Below are 9325 nucleotides of genomic sequence, written 5' to 3' on the forward strand. Positions count from 1 at the left end.
GGAAAAAAATTAAGAAAATTTAAAGTGTTCATATGTTCTGCTCTTAACAGCGACTTGCATCAGCGTACTGCTGATACACTTGCATCAGTATTAATGCTGAATTTTTTTTTCTAAACTATACAGTATGGTATATTTTAGTAAAATCTTAGCATATGATGCTTATGGTTTAGTAGGGCGAGAAAGATAAGTAACTAATTGTTACCTGATATTAATCATTAATTGGGTGGTGTGCAGAGTGTTCTGTGGCAACACCTGGAATGGGAGCCTGGCCAAAGGTGGAGGCACTCAGGTAAAACTTTCTGGAGATGAGTGAAAAAGGACAGGTATCCTGGAAGGAGAAAAATGAGTTACCAGATGAAGAGAGGTAAGAGGAATGGATGAGAAACAAGAGAAAGAGGCATTTCAGGAGGGGGGAGAAGGAGACTCAGACTTCTGCAGAATGAGAGGAACTCAAAATGACTAGGGCTTTGTAAGTGTGGAGTTGTGAGTGGATGCACTTGTGTGTGAACATGGGCTGGTGGGTGAGGGAGGGTGAATCAGGGGAGTGGGGAGACAAGGAGTTGTAGAGCTAATCAAGAAACAGTGAACAAAGAGCCTTAAATGCTATGGTATCCTGACTCAACAGCATTGGGGAACTAAGAATGAGTTTTAAGGAAGGGGGTGGCATAATTCAATCGGTACTTTTAAGGGACATTCTGGAAATTGTGGAGAATGATTTTTGGGACACGAACCTGGAGACTAATAGGTTAGATCTAAGCCAGTGGTTCTTGAACTTGAGTAGGCAAGAGAATTGCCTAAGGCCTTATTAAAACACAGATGATAAATCAGTGGCCCCAGAGTTCCTGAGTGTAGCCTGAGAAAGAGCATTTCTCTCAGGCGCCCAAGTGATGCTGATGCTGCTTGTCCAGTGGAGAGACTCTGAGAATCACAGTCTGAGGTAATATTGATGGCTAATTATAAAATTCTGGGTTTCTCCCTCAGTGACTTGCAGACCTTGCTTAAAACATATATTTTTCTTTTGTGAATATATATTTTGTGAAATATACTCATTTTATCCAGAAGCCTTTTTCATAACATAATATGTGCTTACTGATAAAATAGAATTAATCATTATTTGTTTCAATTATGTTTCTTATTTGTTTCCATTTGTTTTATGTAAAAACCTTCTAAATTGCCTTAATAAAAATCTAGAAGTCAAGAAGTAAACCATATTGCTCTAATTAGCCTAAAAGCCAATTGAATTCATTCTTGTACTGAAGGGGGCTTTTTAAAGAAAAAGAAAATTAGTGTATGTCACCTTAGTAGCCAAGCCCTAAGGAAAAATAATCTGTTTATTTGAATTTATCCTTATTTGTTTCAATTTTGTCTCTTCTATTTTCCCAAGCTCTATTGTACTTGTATTCCAGAGGACAAAAATCCCATGATCCAACTAGTAATTTGCAGCAAGATAAAAAGCTGAAATGCCACTGCAGTTGACTAAATTCTTTGTCTAACTGAAATACAATAGACCAATTGAAGGCTGTAATATTTAGGCTCAGATGCTAGAAATGAAACCTTGGTGGGGTTGGTGGAGAATTGATCTGCTGTATGTGGATTTAAAAAAAAAACTCTCCACCTATATGGAGGCTGGAAAAAAAGTGAAGTTACAATATAAACTGCATACAAACCCAGTAATCACAAATTTGTTGTTATCATGCTTCCAAGAAAGAACATTATATCAAAAAAGAAACAATGCTTTTTTAAGAGGAAGGGAACTCCGTAACTTTAGAATTAAGTCTCAGTATAATTGGAACAAAAAAGATCTGTGTCAATTTTTTTCATCTACATGACAGTGGATTTGTAAAACCATCAGGCTGCTCCTTCTTAAGGATGGAGTACTTATAATGAATGCTAAGTTATTGTAGCAGCACAGAGTCTGTTTAGTGCTGAGACATATAGTTACCTCCTAAGAAAGATACAGTCAAAATAAAACCAAATTAATGACTTCCTAAGACCACAGTTTACTTGCAGTGATTCTACATGGATTCTCCTTCCTTCATCTATGGGATACCTGAAGTATGACTTCAGCAACACTTTTATCTCAGTATTGGCTCTCTTTCAAAAAGCCTCGCCTCATTATGCTTGTTCAGAATGTCCCAGTCTGTCACTAACGTCACAGTTCCTTTGAAAATGCAAGGATGCCTCCGTGTTACTGAAAAATGTTAAGCACCTCCATCTTAATAAAAGGTTAACTGCAGCCAGAATAACCAACGAAAGGAACTAATGAAACTGATCCTATCAGTTCAGGCATCTTCTCTTTGCTGAGTAACTCAGCTTGTGAACTCACAGTTGGTTTCAGCAGAAAGGATTGCAGCAGCTAGTGGGCCATAATTAAAATTACAGGTGTGGCCCAGAAGGCAGGAGCAGATGAGCTCATAAGAAACAAAGATTTGCACTGCTGGATCATCTATCTTCACTGAAGAAGAACAAACAGCACACGTCTAAATAAGTGAGTTACCATGTAAACAAATTGAGCAATCACTAGCATATAACAGAGTGGGTGTTCCTTAGCCAATATACACATTCCTGTGTTTTGAGGAAACTCCCTCCTTTCCCTGGTGCAGGTGAGTATTTCCTCTCTGTCCCCTCTTGACCTCCAGCAGGTGGGCAGGAGATGACTGGATAACAGTAATGAAATTTTATTCCTCTCATCTTTCACCATCTCCCCGCACACCAGTCTATTTTGCAATTACCGCATGAGGACAACACAGACCATGACCTTGCAATGACCTTGAATGAGAATGTTAAGGTTTTGGTTACCTGTCAGCTAGAAGAAAACCTTTTTTTCTTTTTTCTAAGGGCTTGGATTCTAAAGTAATAAGCATTGATTTTATTTTTCTTTTGAAAATTCTGTTTTAGATTAATGGCAAATTTAGGCTAATTGGAGCAGCATGCTTTACTTCTTGACTTTTCAGATTTTTATAAAAGAAATTTGCAGGGATATGAGCCCATTCTCTACTGGCAATGTCAATCAGAAAACTATTACAATTATCCAAATGATTAAGAAAAACAGCTGTAACAAAATATCTTGTTTGTTAACTTTTAGGCAGGGTGATTGTACCTGTATCTATTTTCAGTTTTTTGCTCTCAGCAACTAGTTACTCCAGGGGGCTGGATGGTGAAGGATAGCCCCCACAGGGCTGGTGTTCCAGTATGGCTCTTTAGAGTAAAAGCATAGAGTGGATTAAAAGAGCTTTCAGACAAGCAAGGTTTTGATCTGGTATTTACAAATTAAGTAGAGCAAGATTGTGGGAAAAACTATAGAGGAAACTTAAAAAGTGACAGATTCATCTTTCCTCAACTATTTTTATTGTTGTATGTGAACCAAAGTCTTACATCAAAACAACTTCTTTCATTTGCCTTTGGATATGGGTGACAGCTGATAAGCAACTTGGGGGATAACATTTGTCATAGTAATGAATAGCTCAAGAAATGCCTGGCAACTCCTCCTTAGGAACCTATGTGTGTGTGTGTGTGTGTGTGTGTGTGTTCTGAAAACGCACATAGACACAAGATAGTCTTATTTCTAGGGCTTTTAGTTTAGTTTTGTTTCTTTTAGCATAGGAAATTGCATTCCTTGTACTACTGTGCAGATGCTAGTTTGGCAACCTTGTACTTTGAGGGCAGAGGAGAAAGTTCATTGTGTACCAAGTGTGGCTGATCAAAAGAGGACTGCAGCAAGAAAGGCCTTGACATCAAAAGGAAAAGAATGGCTGCATTATCCCCTGGAGGGAGTAGGACAAAGACCAATGAGAGGGGCCAGGCCCTTATAGGCTAGTAAAGATTAGAGTCATTTGCAGGCAAGCTCCTTTCAACAGTGATCACTGTTGTTTCCCAGGAGCAGACGCCCAGCTTTCTGGTTAGTTTGCTCAGGGTCATACAGAAAAGGGACTGAGGGCGAGAGCTCAGCCTGCAGGCCTGCACAAAGCTGGATCTGATGCCAGCGTCGCATGGGGACTGTGGTCCTTGGTAACAAAGCCATGCATGCGTCATGTCTCCTGGGAATGTCAAGGTACACGCAGGAGGAGACCACCGAGGCAGGCCTCCTTGCAACCTTTATCTTTTCTATTGGTTGCTGAACTCCATGTTGTGGAAAGGGCGTGTCCTGTGAAGGAGTCTGTGAGCACACAGGTGCTGTGGCTGCAGCTCAGAGGAAGCTGCTGCTGGCAGAGGTGCATGTGGTTCTTTCCTGGGCATTGACCTAGCCTGTTTCTTGTGACACTGCTGGTCCCGCAACAGGTGGCATTGTGATGAATCATAGTGATTCATGATTCATCAAAATATTCTAGAAGAAATCCAGGGCTGGGTGAGATTTTCTCGGCTAGCAGATCTTAATTGGAAAGGAATAAGCAGTAATTAACAGGAAGAGTTTGAAAGTATTATAATAATATTGTCCTGTGAAAAGTATTGTAAAAAACGAAGTACACAGTAACAAGGACCATGAGCATAGTGGCCACAGTGAAGATGATTTTATATGCTGAATTTCTTTTAAAGTGCTTTATTGACTGTGAACAGTAAAAGCCTTATGTAGGCAAGAACCATGTTATTTTCCAGATGTATACTCTCTCACAAGTGTGAGTTTAGGGGTCAGCCACTTGAGAGTTTAGGCGACATCCCTTGTTTTCACTGATCTCCAGATGAGAGTAAGATGCAGTCAAGTATTTGAGATTCCTGGAGGCCAAGGTTTAATATGGACATTTCCTCACAATTTATTACTTGTCATTTTTAATCTTAGTTTTCCTTTTGCATCTTTCTGCTTCCTTTTCACTGGCTTCAATTCCCTAGCACTTCACATCCAACCACAGTACTTGTAAACAACTCTGTCTCCCTCATCTGCAATAACTAACAGGATATCATAAACGTAAAACAAAATTGCCCTCATTACAGCCTTTAGTTACTGCTCACGGTTCACGTGCCAAGTATTTGATTCTCTCTTATCTCTCAACTCTGACCTTAGGAGCTATTATCATTATCTCACTGCAGAGCTGAGGACCTGAGAACCAGAAGAGCTACAGAGCTAATGAGGTGTGTATGATTAAGATTTGAACCTGGCCAGATCCAGGTATTTAAGTATAACTTATGACAAGTATTTCCTCTTCCAAAGGATATCACAATTTTGTTAGTTTTCACCTCAAACTCAGTTCTATCTCACTTCTGTTCCTTTCCCCAGTAAAAATGCAAGGATTTGAAGGAAGCAATATTTTAAACCAGTGTTAGTTTTATTCTTCCAGTCATAACTAATAATGTCACTAGACCATGTGTGGATAAATGCTTGACTGCACCTTTTGAACTAACCCAAAGAATGCCATCATTATACTATTTATAAACTCATGCTGTCCCAGGGACTTGATCTGCTACCTAAGGGAGCAGTCTGACAGTAAGCCTGCAGAGAAATCCATTATACCACTCTGGGAGAATAAGTCAGCTCAAATTCAACATTTGATGTGTGCAAGAAAGCTAGGACCATCCAGAAAGAAAAAGAGGCAAAGCCTTTTAGAAATAGACCATACATAGTCTTTATGTCTGTGAAAGATGTATCATGATACCTCTTAACTTGATCTTAGCCAAAGGCTGAGAAGCGATTATGATACCTTTTCAATTGGTTATCTAATTGATCTGTAGCAGAGGGAGAGGATGTAAATATCTTGATTTGGGGATGAGATAATTAAGAGCTATTAGAGTTAAATAACTTGTCTTAGGTTCTATGAGAAAGCAAATTTAGGAATATCATTATCCGTACTCTACAGCTTCCTTCTATTAATGGTTTCTAGACAACAGCATAAAAATATCTTCCTATGCTTCTGAAGCTACTAGGTCATCCTTCAGATATAGTGAAGGTTTTGTGCTCAAAATCTATGTCTCCCAGTTTCAAAGGGACAACTGCAAGATTTTTGTGGGCATCCTGTTCCTTCAAGGCTCCCACATGCTTTCTTGCATTAAAAAGTGCTTTTTACAGATATTAGATAGAGTATTAAGGAGAGCCACTGAAGGCCTTTCTTTCTATTTGTGCAGTTCCTTCTACTCTTCAATGTGGAAGAATATAGTACAGCATTTCTTAAGTAATAAAGAAGTTCTTTAAAGAAATAAAAGACCTTCAATGCTATGATTGTCTGTGCTGGTCTTTAATAACAGGTCTAAGTGGTTGATGGCAAGAGGCCTTTAGGACACACCTGACAAGGCTTTTAGGCTTTCATTGTTACCTAATCCCACAGGATCTGTCATGTTTTATAGGCTTCTCTGGTTAGTCATTGTATGGTTTGGCACTGTAGTGAAATTTCACATTTTTGGAAACAATAGTGTGAACAAAGATCAGATTTTTCATTCTACTATGTGTTATTCAATTTGAGTGTTTGAAAAAAAAAAACCTTTGCTATATTCAGCCAATTATACAGTTTCTCCTGTCCTAGCTCCATATTTTGATCAGGTACATTATACTCATGACTTGAATTTGAAGACCCCTCAGGTGGAGAGAGGTATCACCAAACTCAAGGACTGAAGAGGGAATTAAACATTGCTTAAGAGAGGGACAAAGGTATGCAGTAGCGTGGAGGCAGATAATTGATTAAGATGATTTGAAAATGGCAGTCAGTAACATATAACCAGGTGTTTGTGTGTGTGTTGGCCTATTAATTCCATGCCAGGTAGGCTGTAGGTATCAGTATATTGGTACAGGCAATGCATTTAGCACACAAGTTCCTTAATAAATGTTTGGAATCCAAATTTAGATTTAAAAAATACATCAACTTTTCTTTTCCAGGTACTTAGTTGAAGATTTTTCTCCTTTTCCTCATGAGGAAGGAACCATCAAGAAGAACAACTTCTCAGAAAAGTGGTCATTTGTTTTCTACTTCTCTCTGACTTTAATCAATAACATTTCCAGTACAATTTTAAAATGTAAAAATGTTTGAAGTTAGCACCTACAAATTAATTACTAATACCAATCATTGGACTAGTCAATGTATAAGTAGATTTCGGAAATGCAGAAAAATATCCCTATTTCCAAAAACTTACCATCTTAGTACTGGAAGGAATAGCTTGTACTATTCTAGATCATATTTAAAATTAAAGCTTAAGTGTTATGAATTTTAGATTCAAGTCTTATATCTTGGACATATTTATAGTGCTCTGAAAAAGTAATAAATGAGGTCATCCAGTGCCACTGATTCTTATTTTGTCAATAAGTAAGTACAGTCATTGTCATCTTTTCTTAGTCAGCTATTATTTACTGATTAGCTTTTTTTTCTCAAACAAAAAATGAATGTGGTTAGGCTAGGGGCATAGCTCAGTGGTAGAGTGATTGCCTAGCATGTGCAAAACCCTGGGTTTGATATCCAGTACAAAAAAAAATATGTATGGCTTATTGTAAAACCAGTGTTTTATTTCTTACGTGATTTTTAAAAATCAAAGTAGCTCTAATACTGAATGCAAAAATGGGTAAGTCTCTAAGAATCTAGGAATAAGCTTTAGAAAATATTACACATATTTGAGATGCTATTCTGGACCTCAGCTACCATTGTCAGTTAGGAAGCTGGCAGCCTATGAGAGATACATTAAGCATCTTAACTTAGCCGTATTTCCTGGACTCTAGCAAGCAAGTCAAATATTTCTCAGCAAGTTAACCTGAAAGTATTTCCTCAGTTTTCTTGAGGATTCTGAGTAAAGACATCTTACCAACTGACTTATAAATCACAACTTCCTAGAAATCATGGTTAATGTCAAGGGTAGTTATTAAATAGTAGGTGAGCAGATTGTCAGGAAGGAGGCTGGATGCCTCCATACCATAACTAGTTATAAATGTAAAGAATTGAAGGAAGTGCTGGACACTATGGCTCACATGGCTCATGTCTATAATCCTGGCTACTCAGGAGGACTGCAGTTCAAGGTCAGCTTTGTGAACGTTTCACAAGACTCCATCTCGACCTGTGACCGGGCACTGAGATGCGCACCTGTCTTCCCAGCTACTCAGGGAAGCATAAATAGGATGATTGTGGTTCAGGCTGACCCGGGCATAAAATGAGACCCTATCTCAAATAACCAAATCCAAATGGGTTGGGAACATGGTTCAAGTGATAGAGTACCTGTCTGGCAAATGCAAAGCCCTGAATTTAAACTTCAGTATTGCTCCCCCACCCCCCGCCCCGCAATAAAAAAGAGCTGAAGGAAATACAAGGAGGTTAGCTGATGTGTTAATGTTCATAGATATGCATTTGATGTGGTCTTCACTCAGTCTAAATTCATCTTCAACAATTTGTCTAGGACAGTTAATTCTGGTTTTCAAAATCAAAAGAATAATCCAAGTACTGCCACTTATTCTAGAAACCGGCAGGAAAACTTGGCATTTCCAGCTTTATGCATTCTCTTCAGTTGGCTAATTGCATTCCAATTTTTCCCTGAATTTGTAATAAATAAATTTCTGTATTCAAATCTGAGCATTGTTGCTTTTTTATAAAAATTGATGAGTATACTGTCTTTTCCTCAAAAGAATTTAAAGCAGCTCATAAAAGGATATCTAATATACAGATTTACTTCTAAATAATTATACACAACATATGAAATAACAGAGGTAACAAATAATCAGCAAAAATGTTTTCTTCCTGTGTTGATTTTGCCCTGGCATTTCTGTCATAGTAATAATTAAGAAGAATCTGCCACCTAAAACTGAGCTGAACTACTACTAGGTCAGCCATAGACAGTGCTATACACCCAGGGTGTTGTCAGACACATTTGACACATTTGATTTCACCACCTTTGGGTGTTCACGGGGGAGGATACTCAAAGGTGTCCAGCCAAACAGTAATTGTTAGGTGTCACCTCCTGCTGGGAAATAAAATTAAGTTATTGCTTTCATGTCACTATTTACATACTATGGGAAGTAATAAGCCTTAAACTAGACCAAGTATATGCTTTATAACACTTGGTTTTTTAGGGTTTTGTTGTTTAGTATTTGAGATTGCACTTTTGTTACATTTTAACAGAATACAGCCAACTTGGCTTTGTTATTGAGAATCTGATGGACCAACCTGGACCCCTTCAAAAAGTGGTTATCCAGTCTGAACTTTTCAGGACCTTGACTTCTACACTCCTATTTTCTTCTCCATTATGTTGCTTGTGTTCATAGCTTATTGGGGTACAAGCAGAAATGTTAGCTGGAAAAGTCAGAAAAAGCCCAATTAGAGCAAATTCAATGCATATAGACTAAAGATTTGGTGGTAGGGAATTAGGATTTTAGATGAAAGGGCTGAGCTAATGCTTGTAAGCCCAGCTACTCAGGAGGCAGAGATGGGTT

General features: G+C 38.2%; 1 long non-coding RNA gene across 1 annotated transcript; it reads left to right on the forward strand.

Moving 5' to 3' along the window:
* Positions 1 to 230: 230 nt before the first annotated feature.
* On the forward strand, positions 231 to 8424 carry LOC141422600 (uncharacterized). Its single transcript, XR_012447280.1, has 3 exons — positions 231 to 364; positions 4997 to 5064; positions 6797 to 8424. It is a non-coding gene; the product is annotated as an uncharacterized lncRNA (long non-coding RNA).
* The last annotated feature ends 901 nt before the right edge of the window (positions 8425 to 9325 follow it).

This window comes from Castor canadensis, chromosome 4 (assembly GCF_047511655.1).
Source record: "Castor canadensis chromosome 4, mCasCan1.hap1v2, whole genome shotgun sequence".
NCBI lineage: Eukaryota > Metazoa > Chordata > Mammalia > Rodentia > Castoridae > Castor > Castor canadensis.